The following is an 18,567-nucleotide window of genomic DNA, read 5'->3' as shown; positions in this document are numbered from 1 at the left end:
TGCGTTTTGTCGATATTTTTGTGATAAATTTTTCATTCCTTTTTCATTTTATTTTCTGCCTTTTTATAGGTATTTTCTGTGTGGTTACCATAGGGCTTACATCAAACATCTTATAGTTATAACAGTCTAGTTAAAGCTGAAACAAATGAAGTTTAATCACATACAAAAACTCTGTACTTCACTCCTTCCTCTCAACCTTGTGATATTGATATCACATATTATTTTTTATATTGTGTACCCACTAGCATATTTTAGTATAGTTATTTTTTGTACTTTTGTCTTATAACTTCCACCAGAATCAAAAGTCATTTATGTACCACTATTACAGTATTACAAAATTCAATATTTATTTATATATTGGCCTTTACCAGCATGCTTTATATTTTCATATGCATTTGTGTTGTTGTTTAGCATCTTTTTGTTTAAATTTGAAGGATTCCCTTTAGTGTTTCTTGTTAGGCAAGTCTAGTGGTGATGAACTTCCATAGCTTTCACTTACCTGGGAAAGTCTTCATCTCTCCATTTTTGAAGGACAGTTTTGCTGGATATAGTATATTTTATTGTCAGTTTGTTTTCTTTCAGCACTTTGAATACATAACCCTACTTCTTTCTGGCCTGTGATGTTTTTGCTAAGAAATCTGCCAATAGTCTAATGGAGTGTTTTTGTATGTGATGAGTTGTTATTCTCTTGTTGCTTTTGAAATTCTCCCTTTGTTTTTGAATTTCGACAATTTGATTATAATGTATCTCAGCGTTAACTTCTTTGGATTCATCTTATTTGGAATTCATTGGGATTTTTAAACCTGGATGTCCATTTTCTTCCCCAAATTCAGGAAGTTCCCAACCATTATTTCTTTACATAAGTTTTCTGCTCCTTTATCTCTCTCTCTCCTCCTTATGGAACTCCTGTAATGTATTTGTTGGTCTGCTTGGTGGTATCCCATAAGTTCCTTAGGCTTTCTTTAATCTTTGTCATTCTTTTTTCTTTTTGCTTCTCTGACTGAATAATTTCAAATCACCTGTCTTTTAGTTTACTGATTTTTCTCTTGTACCTGATCAAGACTGCTGTTGAACTCTTCAAATAAATTTTTCACCTCAATAACTGCATTCTTCTGCTCCAAATTTTTTATTTGCTTCTTTCTGTAAAAAAAAGTATATTTTTGTTGAAATTCTCATTTTGTTTATGTGTCTTTTTTATCTTATTGAACATTTTATTGACAGTTATTTTGAATACCTGTCAGGTAATTTATGTATCTCCCTTTCTTTAGGGTTGGTGTCTAGAGATTTATTTTGTCCCTTTAATTGGGACTTTTCACCTTGTTTCTTCATTGGTTTTGTAACTTTTTGTGGGTGTCCTACACTTGAAAAATAGCAGCTCTCCCAGTCTTTATGGACTGGCTTCATAAAGGGAACAACCTTCACCAATCAGCCTGGCTAGAGATTTTGGGACCCTCTCAAATCTTTTTTTGCGTTTTTGTCTTCTCTGAACTTGTGCATGTAGATTCCCAATTAGAGAGATCAGCTGGTTGTTGTTTCTTCTTTTCCTTCTCCTTCTTTTTCTTCTTCTTTCTTCCTTCTTCCTTCTTTCTTCTTTTTTTCAGAAGCTCATACTTTCTGGCTTCCTCTGGTATCTGTCTGCTGTAGCATGTGTTCTTTGAAATTGAAACATGCCTCCTCACTCTTTCTTGTCCTCAGTGGCATCTAGACTGTGTTGGGTCCCCTAAGTACCCCAAGGCAGGCTAGACAGAAACCAGTCCCTTGGGTAGCCCCCTGAAAAGCTGGAACATTAGACCTATGTTTTACTCTTCTCTTTCTCCCTAAAGGAGAGGTCACAGAGCTGTATCAACCTCTGTCTGCTATACTGTGGGTTTCTGGAGCAGCAGCTCACTACCCAGCTCTTTTGTTATCAGTGTTTCCCAGGCATCTAGAATATGCTGGGTTTCATCAGCACTTCCAGACAGGCGAAGCCAAAACTGGTCTCTTCTGCAGTCCCCTGACAAAAGTTCAGTCTTTCCTTTCTCTACCCAGGAAGAAGCCAGGAGATAGGAGTTTCACCGTGCAAAGGGGAAGGAACTATAGTGAGATGATGCCACCATTTTTAGTTCTTCCTTCAATATGGGCTGGTTTAACACTCACCTGAGTTTCAAGAGCCTCTTAGCTCATTTCTGGATTTTACATAGAGAAAATTTGTCAAGTATTGTTGAATAAGTGTTTTTATGGGAAAAAGGAGGCTCTGGGGCTTCCTGTTCCACCATCTTAATGAGGTTGCTTCAATATACCTACTTTTGATTGTGTTTAGTGCTCTAATATAGGCCTAATGATTGCAAAACACCATATTCAAAATCTATAAATGATTTTACTTCATACTTACATTAGTCAGGGTTCTCTGGAGAAACAGAACAAATAGTATATATATATATATCTACATTTAAAGGAATTGCTGCTGGCAAGTCTAACATCTGTAGGTTTGGCATATTGGAATCTCAGTTAAGAGCTGAGGCAAAATTGCTTTTTCTCTGTGAAACCTCAGGTTTTGCTCTTAAGTCCTTTGACTGAATGAGGCCCACCCATATTAACAAGGATATTCTCCTTTACTTAAAGTCAACTGAATATAAATGTGAATCACATCTAAGAATTATCTTTACCACATAATTTAGACTAATATTTGACTAAATAACTGGGCACCATAGCTTAGGTTAGCCAAATTGACCCATAACATTTATCATCACGTTATTCTATACAACTAACCTAAGGTCACAGAGAATCAAAGATTGTCAGGGCTAGAAAGGACATGGGAGATGATCTAGATAAGGTCTTTATTTTACAAATGAGAAGGCTGAGAATGCAGTTAGGCAGGACACTTAGCAGAGGCAGTGTTAATTAGTGAAAAGGACTTTGTGGTTTGAAAGATGTAAATATGATGGCTAGGTTCATCTTTTTTTTATCACCTATCAATTTTATATAAGTGGAAATTTTATATACCACCCTTATGGCAACATTTTGTAATAACAGTCTCCCACAGAGAGTAATTACTCAATAAATGGAAATTAATTATTAGATTATCATCATTGACAACATTATGGGCACTTAAAATGCAGCTTGTAACTCACTCAAGAACTCACTGGTAAAATGGGAGAGTTCCCTTACCCCCCTTGCAGAGGATGTGAGACAGGGGTGTGGCTCGTCTATTCAGCTGCCATTGGCATTCAAACCCTCTACAGGAGGGGGAGCATGTAGATGGGCAGGTGCAGGAACTGGAGTGAGCACCGCTGGGCTCCAGCCCCATAGGAGTATCTAGGGGTGGGAGCCTGAGACTCCTGAAGCCCAAGTGGGCATGTGTTACAGTGTTCTCTTTTAGCCTTGCCATCCATGGACAGCTTAAGTGTTAACCAGCTCAATGCCTTCTTGGTACCTAGGTCCTTGTCCAGGTGTCCAGGAAGAATCAGGTCAAACATGGACTCGAAGGATGAATATGAGGATTTTATTGAGTGGTGGAAGTGGCTCTCAGTGGGATGGATGGAAAGCTGAAAGGCAGATGGAGTGGGAAGATGATCTTCCCTGGAGTTTGGCCATCCAGCGGCCAATCTCTTCCTCGACTGTCCCCAGCCAAACTCCTCTTGACATTCAGATGCTCCTCCTCTTCTCTCCTTCTCTGCTGCTCTTCTGCTCCTCCATTTGCCTGGTCATCTGCTTGTGGAGCCTGGAGTTTGGGGTTTGTACGGGTGTAGGATGGGGGCAGCGTGGCAAGCCAAAAGGCAACATTTGGGCATGAAACCAGGAATGCCTATTCCCATTTAGGGTCGTGTGTTTCCAGGCTTGAAGGTTGGGGCCTTTAACAGAGAACTGCCCTCTTCTACCCAGTATTTCCTTGTTTCCTATCTGTATCACCGGGAAGTTGTTAAGACTGTCACCATTCTTGTTATTTAGTCTCTTTTACAGTGGTGCTATCACTAATAACCTAAAATTACGTTACTTGTAATATAGTATTCAATCAACTGCATATACTTTTTAATCTACATATTTCTCACTTACTTATACTGAAATAAAAGCAGAGGATATTCTGTCAGTTGCTGATTCTTCTCAGGGTTAATGGATTCAGTAGGATAGTCCCAGAAAGATTTTGAAAAATATTTTGAGGACTGTTGTGGGTAGACCTAGGTCCATGTTGGATAGACTTTTGAGGTGTTGATCCAGGGCTGTTCGTTTTGTGGCTCTCGCTTTCTTATTATGAATGCCCCTTCGCAAGCATAGGCCTTAGAGATCATCCTGCTGTCCTCTCTGTGCTTGGAATCAGAATGTCTGTTTTTGCTGCCTTGAGCCGCCAGCTCACCAGCTTAGTAGTTTCTCTGTGCTTGCTGATGTTATGCAGAGAATACCTGTGTTGGCAGAGGCCAAGCTAACCCTGACATGCAGAGAATTCTCCATCCTTTGATCTTTGACTATGTTGTTGCTTCATAATGTCAAGAGCCTAAAAGCTTTGGTTTGAATGGTGGCCAAATGCAAAGGCATTCAGAACCGAGTTTGATCCTTAATCCACAAAATCAAAGGTTCTTCTCTCTCAGCCACAGGTCCTGATTGTTGCCTTATAAAATTGGATTACTACTGTCACTAGAGCACTGCATTTTCCTTTTATCCATCATTTTAAAAGCTTGACTATGGGTGTGCTGATAAAATAATGAGATATCCCCACCCCCCACAAACATAGCAGAGAAACTGCCAACTAAATGTGTCTTTGGAAATCGTTTTTCTTCAAACATTTCTGTAACTCACATTTTAGAACTATTTTAAAAATGCCTTCTTGTGACAATTTTACTGTAAGAAAAAAATTACTTTTTCTATATTATACTCATAAGGCATTCTTCTGGGCTCTACTATATTTTTTCCCTTCATTTTTTCTCTTTCTTTCATTTTTTTCTTGAGGGTGAGAAGTGGGGTAAGGAAAGGTAGCGTTAAGGCTAGAAGTCAGGGAGAAGCCGGGGGACCTGGATGGGGAGCATTCTAGAAGGATTACATAGGGTAATACTTCCCAAATTTTAATGTGCAGAAATTTGGGCGGATAATGTCCAAATGCACATTCAGATTCAGTGGGTCTGGGGTGGGGCCTGGGAATCTACGTTTCCAACATGTTTCCAGGTCATGATGCCACTGCTGCTCCATCCACCACGATTTGAGTAAGAGGACTTAGGAGGAGGAGGAAGCCAAGGTATCAGGAGCACTCTGAATGAGGCATTTTACAAGTTTGCTCAGTCACATCTCAAAACAGCCCTGTAAGATTATTCTTCCTGTGTTACAAATGAGTTTACAGATTTAAAGAGGTTAAGGAAATGGAATCAAGCTGGAGTATAAATGCGGTTTGGGGTGACATCAGGGTCCACAGGTGGCTTCCCCTCTGCATTCCCTCTTGTTGATATGAGTGCTTCCCTCCTTCCTGCTGTTGCTCGGTGTCCTGGCAAGGTGCACACGTTCTGCTCCAGGGATGTTTCTCACGGCAACTGCCCTTTTCCACTTTCACTTGTTCAGGGTCTTTGGTTTGACTATTGCCCTCTTCCCTGTCCACAGACTTTTTTTCTCTTCCAAGCACCCTACATGGTGCTGCCAGAGTGAGTTTAAAGTGCAGCTCTAACAAAATGCTCTTTAGTTCCCAAACCTTCTGAATCTATGACATGCTTCTTGGCTTCACATTCAAGGCTCTCCATATCATCTCCCCTTTGCAGGTTTCTCCTGCATATTTCTTTGGCCACAGTGAACCAAAACCAACCAAATGGAGCTTAACTGTTTGTTTGAATAGACCCTGAACTTCCTGACCTCCCTACCTTTGCTTATGTGAGCTTTTTCCTGCAGTGCTCAACTTTCCATCTCAGCACAGTGAGATCCTTTCCTATACCTTGCCTGTCCCCTCAGCCAGATACCAGTGCTTCCCTCTTTGGAAACTCCCCAGGCTCTTTCCTAACAGCATATTTTTTATTCCATCTCACATGATATAAACACATTTATTTGTACTCATCTTATTATTAATAGCCTATGAAAAATGTGAGACAGTCTTCCCAGGCTATTATCATTTAGTGATGTGTAGTCTTCCCTCACCCTACATATCAATAGCCCAAATAGCAAAACAAACAGTAAATAATATTTCATGAATTAAGTTGCATGACACTGTAAGGTTAAGAATAATAAGTGAGATTCAACGGTAAGTGAATTGTAACTTAGGTACTCTTAGAGTATTAGTTTTTAGGGTTTTTGTTTTTTTTTTTTTTGAGATTCTAATGAGCAAAATGGACCCCAGAATAAAACCTATGCAAAAAACATTAAGTAATGTGTCCAACAGTAATTCTCATCATCATCTAGAAAATGCAACAAATAAACTTTGCCTGCTAGAACTGCAGTGGAAACTTTCTGAATCAGTAGCAATAGAATAACTGGAACAGTGACCAGTATGAGGAGAGGCTCACTAAGTGTTGAATTCCATCATTTTGCTCCTTAACTTAATTTTATAGGACTGCTGAAGGGATTTCTTTGATCTAGAAAGCTTGCACAGCAGTAAGAAAAAAGCATTTGGTTTTCAGCATTTCATTTAACTGCCAGGTGTAGAAACATCTTGTGAAGGAGAAGTGGAAAGCCACATCTCCTTGGAAACCTTTTTGATATTCTTAGACAAATCAGAAGAGCAATGAATAGCCACTGATAGTACAATAACCCACTAGGCACCATGCTCCTTTGTCTTGGATGAATAGTTTAGAATGATTGCCAGTCTTGGTAGTTCTCCTATAAAGCAATCCTCTTGTTATGATTCAGTTTAAGGAAAGGCTATAACTTCTTCATCTATGATGGAGGTTAAAGAGAGAAGACAAAATATAGCACAAATGTCAACTTAGAGATTGTTCCAATTACTGCTCCTCTTTTTGGCATTACTAGAACTGACGCACACATCACTAGCACTGACGTTGACATAGAAAAGACTGTTCCTTGTATTTATTGACGATAGTGATTCAAATGAAAATGTGCCTAAGCATCACCTGGGAAGCCTGTTAAAAATGTAAACCTCTGAGAAATTCTGATTCAGTAATTATAGGGTAGGACTTAAGAATGTGATGCAAGTGACTCTTGGATCACTTACACTTTTCATATACAGTTGAGGGAATTGAGGGTCAGAAATGCAAAGTGATTTTCCAAAGGTCACCCAAGTAGAAACAGAGCAGAGCCAGCCTAGGTCTTTTGATGCCAATCCATGCCTATTTCCTCTATCTCACAGCTGTTTCCAATTATCTGGAGATGTGCATCTCAAATTAATGTACATGTGAATTGACCATAAGAATTGTCATAATGTGGATTCTGCGACAGTAAGTCTAAGGACAGGCCAGAGATTCTGCATTTCGAACAGGCGCCTAGGTAATGCTGCTGCTGGTCTGTGGACTGCATTTTGAATAACCAGAATCTAGGACATCACTGGGCATGGATTAAAACATTTAAGGAAACGAGAGCTGGCCATGGAACTCAAATACATTGGCCTTTTGTGACATTGTAGCCTCTACTGTGGATAACATGGGACTGAGCAGATGAAAGGCTATTAGAAAAATAAAAATAAAATTTAGCTGTTGAAAGTCCCATGGGAGTAAGTAAGCCCCAGATCAGGTGGTGGTCTCAAATTAGTCTTGCCTTGACTGTTTTTCCTCTTCGGTATAGTTTTCACGGTGATCTGTTTCCTTGGGGAGTTATTGAGATAGTCTAATGAAGGCAAATGCTTGTTCCTAGAGTTATAGACAAGGTAGGAGGAAATGGAGAAGATGCACAGGAGAAAATAGAATCAAAAGCATGGCTAGGGTTCATGTGGATTTTTTAGCTTATGAGATGACCTAAAACCAAAAATAAAATGGTAAATATTTAAGTGTGTTCATTAGTATAGTTAACATAGTTAACTATAGTTTAAATATGGTTAAAATTGTTTATGCTATTTTAAAAATAGCATAAAATTGCTGGGCGTGGTGGCTCACGCCTGTAATCCCAGCACTTTGGGAGGCCCAGGCGGGCGGATCACGAGATCAGATCGAGACCATCCTGGCTAACATGGTGAAACCCCGTCTGTACTAAAATTACAAAAAAGTTGCCGGGCGTGGTGGCAGGTGCCTGTGGTCCCAGCTACTCGGGAGGCTGAGGCAGGAGAATGGCGTGAACCTGGGAGGTGGAGCTTGCAATGAGCCAAGATGGCACCAGTGCACTCCAGCCTGGGCGACAGAGTGAGACTCTGTCCCAAAAAAAAAAAAAAAAAAAAGTTTGAGGTCAGCCTGACCAACATGGTAAAACCCCGTTTCTACTACAAATACAAAAATTAGCTGGGCATGGTGGCTGGCACCTGTAGTTCCAGCTACTCGGGAAGCAGAGGCACAAGAATCACTTGTGCCTGGGAGGCGGAGGTTGCAGTGAGCCGAGATCACACCGCTGCACTCCAGCCTGGGTGACAGAGCAAAACCCTGTCTCAAAAAAACAAAAAAACAAAAACAAAAAAACAGAAAATTAGATTATCAACTGAGTTATTTAACCAGGAAAAGAAAAATGGACACATACAATTACCTGATATTTTTTGGAAATTTTCAAAACCAGTTGTATACATCCTCAAAAAAGAGAAAAGAAATAAGAATTTGCATTGAAGTAGCAGTATTTTATTTAGTATAAAGAAGAGTTTGGAGTCTCTAAAGTCTGAGAATAGTGTATGGGGGAAGGTTACAGACATAACATGTCTAGAAATTTTTATAAAACGAAGCACCTTCTTTGAAGGACTTTAATCAGTCAAGATTTGAGTTACTATTATGTTCAAGGCACTGGGCTGGGTACTGGGGCTGCTGCAGTGACAAGATATGGTAGCTACACATAAGACAGGAAACAGATGTACAAATAGATAACATAATACAATGGAATGAGGACAAGAGTGGAATTGTGATCTCAATGTGGGAGATCAGAGGAATTCACTTTGTCCTGGGCAGTTAGGGGAATCTTCAGAGAAGACTTAATATGAGCATCGAAGGATAAGTAAGAGATGGCCTGAAGAAGTTTGCTAACATTCACTTTAGCGAGTGTTATTTATCGTTACATGATAAGGGTAATGAAAGAACATGCCCTGTGGAATCTAACACTCCTGAGTTCCGTTCCTTGCTCCACCACTTTCTTCTTCTTTTTTTTTTTTTCCCTTGAGAGACGGTCGCCCAGGCTGGAGTGCAGTGGCATGATCTCGGCTCACTGAAACCACCACCTCCAGCGTTCAAGCGATTCTCATGCCTCAGCCTGCAGAGTAGCTGGGATTACAGGCGCGCACCACCATGTCTGGCTAATTTTTGTATTTTTTTGGTAGAGACGGGGTTTCACCAAGTTGGCCAGGCTGGTCTCAAACTCCTGAGCTCATGTGATCCACCTGCCTCAGCTTCCCAGAGTGCTGGGATTACAGGCGTGAGACACCGTGCTCGGCCGACTTTCTGATGGCATAGTTTGGGCATACTATTGAATCCCTCTCTGAGCCTATATTTTCTCTTTTGAATAACAACATGGTATGCTCCATGAGAAAATAAATGAGATAAATGAGAAAACAGTAAACACATGCCTTTGAGTCTTATAGATATTTCTGTACATAATGTCAACAAATTTAGGGTCTAACTGATATCATAACTACACTCCTGAGCACATTATTTGGAACAAAGCCGCTCCTTTTATAAGCGCCCACATTCTTTGCTTGATCCCACTGTTCAATGATTTTTGTTCATTTTCTGTTCTAGATTTTCCCTTTTAACACTTGTACTGGATTGAATTCTGTCCCCTACAAAATTCATGTCCATACAGAACCTCAGAATATGACTTACTTTAGAAATAGCGTCTTTGCAGATATAATTAATTATATTAAGATGAGGTCATGCAGAATTAGTGTGGGCTCTAAATCTAGTATGACTTGTGCCCTTATAAGAGACGGGAAGACACACAGGGTCACAGGGAAGAAGGCCATTTAAAGAGAGTAGCAGAGAAAGGACCCAGGCTGCCACAAGTCACAGAATGCCAAAGATTGCTGACAACCACCAGAAACTTCAAGAGGCAAGGAAGGACTCTTCCCTAGGCTCTGAAGGGCCTTTGGAGGTAGCATGCCCTTGCTGATGCTTTGATTTTGGATTTCTAGCCTCTAATACTATAAGAGAATAAATTTCTTTTTTAGGCTACCCAGTTTTTGTTACTTTGTTATAGCAGCCCTTGGAAACTAATACAACATCTGTACGCCATCTACCTTCCATTTAAAGTCATGACTTAATTCTGAAGGCATGTGGTGGCTTTGTAACATGTTGAACTGACAGGGCTGTGCTGCATTTCCTAGAACCCCCTTCTCTGTCTGTTTCTAATTAAGCTGTGCCACAAGATACATTTTTGTGCAAGCTTTGGGGGCACAAACTCTAACAGCAGCCATATTTTTTTTATGCTTAGAATATTGAGGTAGGGCCACCGGGTGCTTTTGTGGTTCAAATACCTTGCTCCTCATCTGCCTGCTCACCTCATTGGTGTTTAAGGCAGCAGCCTCACCTGCAATTGCTGTGCCTTCCCCTGCATCCTTTTTCAGCTTCTTTGACTCCTGGCCCAGGTGTGTATTTACCTCAGTGAAGAAGAGTCCATCTTCTCCTGCAGGAGACAGTGAGAAACTGACATGGTTTGAGCTTTTCCTTGTTCTCTCTACTTGATTTACATCCACCCATTCCTTCCAGACTGCCTGCCCAGACGACATCAAGCTCCAGCATCAAATGCAAAGACAATGGCCTTGCAGACACTGTTTTACCAGCTCCCTCAATTTTCTGAAGTCAAATCTCTATAATAAATTGCTTCTCTAATTAGACCCTCACAGATGTAGGCACTCAGGGCCCCATAGCTTGGTCCTAAGTTTTCAGACAAGATCATTTCTCCCTGTCTACAGATGAGACAGCTATAATTTAAAAATCCTTGCACCCAAAGTTCTCAAACATACCAGGTGAAATGCCAAGTGGTGTTTTATGTGAACTTACTTTTGTGGTTTTCAGCCTTCAGTGAATTTAGTGGCTCAGCATTAAGATCTCTCACTTCCTCTCCCTCATGTTTGTGACACTTCTTTCCCTTGCTCTGCTGCCACAGACAAAGAAAATTACAGGCAGCTCCTACTGTTCGCTTCTTCGACTCCCACCAGGAGCAGTAGGCTCCAGGGTTCACATTCTGTTTTACAAAGGCTTTTTCAGCCATCGTTCGGGAAGACCTTGGCTCGACTGTCAGCAGGAAGCGTGGCTATCTGCAGCTGGAGCCTCAGAGGAGAGGCCCTGACTCCACAGTGGCAACCCTTCCCTTCAACCTTGTCCTAGTTCTCTTTCCCGAGAGCCAGACAATGTAATCTGAGACATCCTGGTGCTGATGGGAAGAAGATGAATCACAGTGTAATGGGCGTTGGATTTTTTTTTTTTTTAAAGCTCTCATTTCCTTTGTGCGTAAAAGCTGGACATGACATTTGCAACTGGCTCTACCAGGCAGTTCTCCTTGTGCCAGCACCGAGTATACTCTCATAATATGGCCCACAGTGAAAGCTTCATGCAATTGTAATGAAGATCCTGTAGCCAGAATGAATGACTCCATTCACTGCAAACATAGAACTTGCTATGGATGTTCAATTACATTTGATGTCTCCTGGATAGCGTAGAAGAGGAGGTGAACAGTGATGTCAGCTTGGACGAAGACAGGTTAGAATAAGCAAAAAGGGGACTTGCTGTTCTCATTTCTAGTCAGCATGCCAGTAGAATGGTGTCTGTAACCTGGCACTCTGTTCCTAATAGGTTATTGATAATGGTCTTTATTCATTTTTAGAGGACTCTTCCATAGCTCCAGTTGCCCCCCAACCCAGCCCCAACGCAATGTCTCTAAGTTGCCATATTTCTGTGACTTGATTTACCCTATTCTTTCTGCAAGGATATTTCTTGCCTTTTCTGTACTTCAATAACTCCTGCTCATGTTTTGAGAACTAGCTGAAACATTCTATCATTGACATCTTCAGAGAAACGGAATTTTTTCTACTGTGTTCCCAGCATCTTTTAAGAATCTTTATTATAATCCACAGTCCAAATCACATAATTATTTACTTACCTGTCTAGTATCTAAACTTCCTGTGGACTTGACTGATTCTTCAGAACCTAGAACAGTTCCTGGAACTAATGTGGAACTAATAGCTTTTCTTTTTTGAAGAGAATTGGATAATATTGAGAAGAGAGTGATTGGCTTGGCTGAAGAACATTAAATTAGCATTTTGAGTATCTGGATTGTAATCCCCAATTCTGTTACTATCCATATGACCTTAAAGGTTTTAAATGACTGGTCAGGGTTGAGTGACACTGACCAGTGAAGCAAGTCTCAATTTCTTTTGCCTTGATGTCTTCATTTGCTAATTGGTGGATATGATAATCACCCTTGCTAACTCATGGGTTTGTCTTAAGAATCAAATGAAACCCAAAATATAAAAATGTCCCTGTTTCCCCATCAATAGAGCATAGAGCAATGCCAGTTATTTTCGTTAACGCTTTTATAATATCTTCAGAGGTTCAGGGATGGACATGCTCCTTGTAACCTGGGGCTCTTCTCTCTGATGCTGGGCTGTTAGAACAGGCTGACCTGGACTAAGGACTTGTTTCTCTGACCTGTGATTGGTGGAAGGAGTCCCAGTGAAGGCCATTGGCTTCTGAGATTTAGGAGAATGAACTTTGTTATGTGGCTTGTTTGTTGTGGGCTTTCTGCCTGCCTCCGCAGGCTCCTAACAGGTGATATACATGGTAAAAATACTAGTGACCACTTGGAAGACACGAGTTTGAAATCACAAGTTAGTGAATCAGCTGAATTCCCTGGGAACAGTCATTCAATCAATAAATATTTCTTAGGCAGCTATGGAAAGGGCTATTGAGGGACATTATAGATTTTTCAGAGATCTTTACAAGGAAAGAGATTCTCATTGGTCTGGGATGGACCAGGGCTTCTCTTATTTGAGGCTGTTTCTACCTCCTCCTCAGGTATGAGCTGGCCTAACTCTTTTCTTTGGCAGTTAGGTTCGCTATAACCTGGGCAAAACCAAAAGCCAAGTAAAAATGGCCTCTGGTGTCTTCACATCTCCCTTATGTACTCGCTCCGACTTCCTAACCAGCTCTTTTCCTTACCTCTAAGGGTGCAGGGGCCTCATTTTGTCCCTTAGCTGTCCAAAAATCACTGCTTCCTTTTTGCCTTTCCCCAAACGTAGAAAAAGATTTAGTAGCTTATCATTCTAATTATTAAAAAAGAGGTCTTCCTTTATAGATTGATATATCTTTCTTCCCTGTGTCTTCAGATGTTTATTGGGGATAATATAGTACAATTTCAAAACAGAATATAGTGATACAAACTACAGAGGGACATTTTTCTCTGATAAACTCAGCACCTTTGCTAATTAATAGTTGTGGACATCTGCACATTTGATTATGATGTGCATTGTCAGAGTTTTAGTGATTTTCCCCATGTCTATGAAGGAAAGGTGAGTTTCAACAGCTCTCGAAATGGGGATTCTTAAAATCAGCAAACAGTTCACACTGTTTAGAGAAGTCACGATAAGACTAGATTTTGGAGGGGCAAGACAGTGGAAGTAAGAATAAAAGCAGATTTTGTTTCGCTTTTGTATTAATAACACAGATGGTCACACTACTGAAGACAATCACATCTTAATAAATTATAGTTACACCAGCAGCAGCGAAGACACCAGCAATGAATACAAAGTGAAGATACCACACTTCTTAATGAAGTTCAGTGATAAGAATTGTCATTAATGTGATGTGTGTTTACTGGTCAGGTAAAAATAAAATTTGTTAATGAGATACGATGGCCTTAAGGAACAGAGAAAGGATTTACATATTAGTATAGAAAAAAAAGAATTTCCTGGTTGTAAACATAAGATATTTGTATCTCATTAGCAAAAAATAAATCGAATAGGTGATAGCCTTGTTGTATCAGGGACATCAAGAGTGCCTTAATAGTTGTAATTCTGCAGAAGTGCCTTCTATGCATGTTAGCAACGTACACTAAAAATATCCCCTGTGAAAATGAATGATTTATTGCTGTTCCTGAGACAGGAATGGTTTCATTTAGAGCAGTAATAAATACCTGGCATTTGCTCATCTCTGTCTTCTCTTTTTGTCCAGCTTTTCTCTCCATTTCATAGACTCTTAGTTGGGAAGAAACAGGAAAGGTCACCTTGTTCATCCACTCATCTGATGCTTGGATCTTTTCCAAAGAAGAACAAACAGAAGGGCTTGAACTGCTCTAGTGAGTGACCTCCTGAGGTCACCTGTTCTGTCTTTGGATGCCCCTAACTGCTCAGAAGTCTCTCCTCTGTGCGTCTTCTTCGCACTGGCCCTGGCTCTGCTCTCTGGAACTACACAGAATAGTGCCAACTGCTCCCAAAAATGACACAGTCATAGGGTCATGCGAGGGCTTTTCTTTTTTCTCAGGTTAAACATTCCACGTCCTATCATTCCTCACATGGCGAGGTTCAAAATCCCCTTCACTCTTCTGGTCACTTTCTTCTGAGCATATTTCTCATTGTCCACATGCATCTTAAATGTGGCTTCAAAACTGAATGCAACACTCCAGGTGTGGTCTAACCAAACAGGACAGGACTATGATTGTCCTTGCTCTGTGTTAAAGTCAACATATATAAATACTGCTTGAACTCAAATTAACCCTTTCAAGTCATATAAGACTTTAATTGGAGTCAGTGATTGTTGTTTAATCATACAGTTGCTAAGTCTTATCTTCACCCCATCCTGTTTTTGTTCGGTTTATATGAATCCACATGTTGGAGCTTTCATTTATTCCTTTGTTTTAGGTTTGATTCATTATTCCCACCTATCACGATTTTTCAAATAACTTTCAGAATATGAGAGAAACTAGAGATCATCTAGTTCAATCTGAATCAAAGGCATAGAATTGTTGACCCCAGTGAGAAACTGAGTTAGATCTCCTGAGGTTTTATTGCATCTCCTTCATAGAATCTCTTGGTTCTTCTTCCCTTGCAGTAAACTCTGTGCTTTCAGCAATATTGTCTTTCCCCTTTGGGTTGTTGAATTTAAGAGCCTATTTACTTTCGTCCAGGCATGGTGGCTCATGCCTGTAATCCCAGCACTTTGGGAGGATGAGGAGGGCAGATCACTCAAGCTTAGGAATTCTAGACCTGCCCAGGCAACATGATGAAACCCCATCTCTACAAAAAAATACAAAAATTAGCTGGGCATGGTGGTACATGCCTGTAGTCCCAGCTACTTGGGAGGCTGGGGTGGGAGGATTGCTTGAGCCCAGGAGATTGAGACTACAGTGAGCCATAATGATGCCACTGCACTCCAGCCTGGGCAACAGAACCCAACCTTATCTCAGAAAAAAAGAAAAAAAAAAGCCCATTAACTTTAGCTTGGATAACTGCTATAAAGCATTTTGTGGAATATACTTTCTCTTTTCCTTTATGGAAGAAACCTTGAAGTGCTGTCCATCCGCTGTCTGAGATCTGGTCTGCCCTTGCCTCTTTTTGGGAGACAAAGTTAATCATCATGTCGATTGGTCAGCACTTACCTCAAACCACAGCAGCCTTCATAATAATAAGAATAAGAAAGATGAAGCTGCTTGCAATGTTGAGATTTGAGAAATATTAGTTCTAATTCTAGCGGCATCTTCTTGGGCAAGTGAGTTAATCTCTCTGGGCTTCAGTTGCTAAAATGAAAAGAGTGGGATTGTGCTTTGTGGGCTATTTATAGAAATGCCACAGTTCCCTTATTAGGAAAACAAGCTTAAAATTTCATCATTAGAAATTGAGGCTGGGCACAGTGACTCATACCTGTAATCTCAACATTTTAAGAGGCTGAGGGAGTTGGATCACCTGAGGTCAGGAGTTTGAGACCATCCTGGGCAACATGATGAAACCCCATCTCTACTAAAAATACAAAAATTAGCCAGGCATGGTGGCATGCATCTGTAGTCCTAGCTACTTGGGAGGCTGAAGCATGAGAATCACTTGAACCCAGGAAGCAGAGGTTGCAGTGAGCTAAGATCGTGCCATTGCACTCCAGCCTGGGTGACAGAGTGAGACTCCATCTTGAAAGAAAGAAAAAAAGAAACTGAGTCCTCTGTGCTAAGGAAAGACTTTCCCATTCAAATCCAAAAACTCCATGGGAAGGTTAATGCATTTAAATTAGTTGCTAGTACTTTAGGGCACTTCTTTCTGGAAGGTTGCCAAAGGGATGGCTCGCTGAAGCAGGCTCTGAATCTGATGAGATTCATGGTAGAAAACTGCAGGTAGGAGAGAGCTGGGAAGTCCCACCCTGGGGAACTGCCTGAAATCAGAAGGTCTAAAAATATACTTTATGGAGGTACCTTGCTGCTGGACATGGACTTAGAAGCCAAGAGCCCAAGTGTGGAAGGATGATGACAAATTATTGTAGGAACTGGAAGGGAATTAGAAAAGAGTCCAATTCAGTCCCCTCATTTTAGGGATGAGGAGATTGAGGCTTAAGTGCCTTGCCCCAGGTCACATAGCTGGTTAGTCGTGGAGTCAAAGCCCCATTTCCTGTGTGGTACTTTTCCTCTACATCATGAAGACAAATGACACAATTTTGCCTAAAATGGCACTGCTCTCTGGTTCCGGCACCATGCAAAGTGAACAAGATTGATGAAGTGCTTGAAGCAGTCTATTTGGGAGTAGATAATGCCTGTTCCTAAGGCTGCACAGCCATCCTCTCAGTAATGTTTGAGTAAATGGATCAATGTGGTCTGTCTCTGCAGAGATTGGCAGAGACCACAAAATAGAGTCCTCACATACTGTTATTCCATGGAGGCGGACTGGACTGATTAATAGGACTCAAAGTTCTGGTTGAGGACATTCGCAGAATAATCTGATGCTGAACATGTAGTCACAGGTGAAGATAAATATCACAAGTCAAACAGATCCTAAATGGATGGAGAATGTTCCTGGAATGATGTGTGAAAGATGAGTTTATGGAGGAACCCAGCCACATCATCTCTGCTCTCTCCCAGGGCACATGCTGGGTACTTTCAGTATTAACATTTTAGGATTTGTTCCTGAAGGGTTCACTGTTTGGGATTTCTCTTAAAGCATCCAGTTTGCTCATTATGGCTGAGTAACTGGTGGTCATCTTTTGGATACCAGCTTTGCTCTCATTTTCAAGGAGCGCTTGGAAGGGCAGTCCCCACACAGACTTAGCTTACTTAGCATAAGTTGGCACCAAGGGTAGCCTTCTATCTTGAGCAGGCTTGTATTTGAATACAAAGGTACATATGAATCACTTGGGTACCTTATCATGATGCAAATTCTAATTTAGTAGGTCTGGGGTAGGGCCCAAGATTCTGCCTTCCAAACAAACTCCCAGAGGAAGCCCATGCTGCTGGTCCACAGGCCACACTTGGAGTAGCAAGGCAAAGTTCCAGATTAGCCTTCAGCCTGGCATGGGGGAGGCTGGTGAGGTTCGCTTAGGCAGGGCTTTCTCCACTCCAATCCTAGAAAAGTGCTTAACCAGGACCTTCCTGGGCCCAGAGGGAAGATTATTGAGCCTATTAGGCACTAGCAATGAACATGGATCTTTGCACCTAAGTCTTCTTAATCAAATCTGCAATATTTGTGGGTGGGACTGTTTGCTTGCACAAACACCCTACACTTGCCCACAGTAATTAGGTAATTGAATTGCAAACAGTAATTAGCTGCCTAACTGCCTGCTTGTTCATGCAGGTATCCAATTTGCTTTTGAAATGCGGGCTTATACTGGTGAAAATGGAAGCTGCTGTTAAAGACTGCAGACACAATTAAGAAGGCCCATTGAAAACCTGGCCCTGAGTGAGCGGCTGGTATATACTTCTCCCTGATATATTTTCTTTCCTCCTATTTCAGCTACTCTGATTACATTTTCTCTGTGACTGGGAGAATCTCAGTTCTATTACGCTACTTAAGAGAAATGAGAGGTGGTATTGGACTTCTGCTTTCCTGTCTTTGGAATAAAATTAAAAACTAAGTGTTGTGCAATAGAGTGACAGCTGGTCTGCCGCTTCCTTAGTGAACTGACAAGCTTGTTTGCTTCCTGAGAGCTTGTCTGTCTGCGCTGCCCATCATGAAAACAGATGAGGGCTTCTGCTGCCGTCTCTCCCATTACACTGGCATGCACGCTCAAAATTGTGGCCCAACACATGCAGTTCTCTTTTAACCTGTGATCATTTTCATAACAAAGAAAAAAACAGAAATCGTGAACATCTGCTTCTCTGGTGAAGGAAATTTGTGTCCAAGCTTCCCAAGAAGCTTCAGTGAGAATATTAGATTATTTCCCTCACTCTTTAGGAAACTGTTAATTCTTTCAAAACATGTCTCACAGTTTCACAGTTTCCCTTCCTACCTATCTCAGATACGTAACATCTTGACTCTCCTGTATCCCTGGCTTTGGGTCCCAGAGCACCAGGGCACCAAGCTCTGCTGAGGTCAGTACATATATCTAATTCACATCACACCCTGGGCTCTTCTGAAGCAACTTC

The sequence above is a fragment of the Gorilla gorilla genome, chromosome 14 (genome assembly GCF_029281585.2).
Source record: "Gorilla gorilla gorilla isolate KB3781 chromosome 14, NHGRI_mGorGor1-v2.1_pri, whole genome shotgun sequence".
NCBI classification, from domain to species: Eukaryota; Metazoa; Chordata; class Mammalia; order Primates; family Hominidae; genus Gorilla; species Gorilla gorilla.
Note: the sequence above shows the minus strand (reverse complement) of the source record.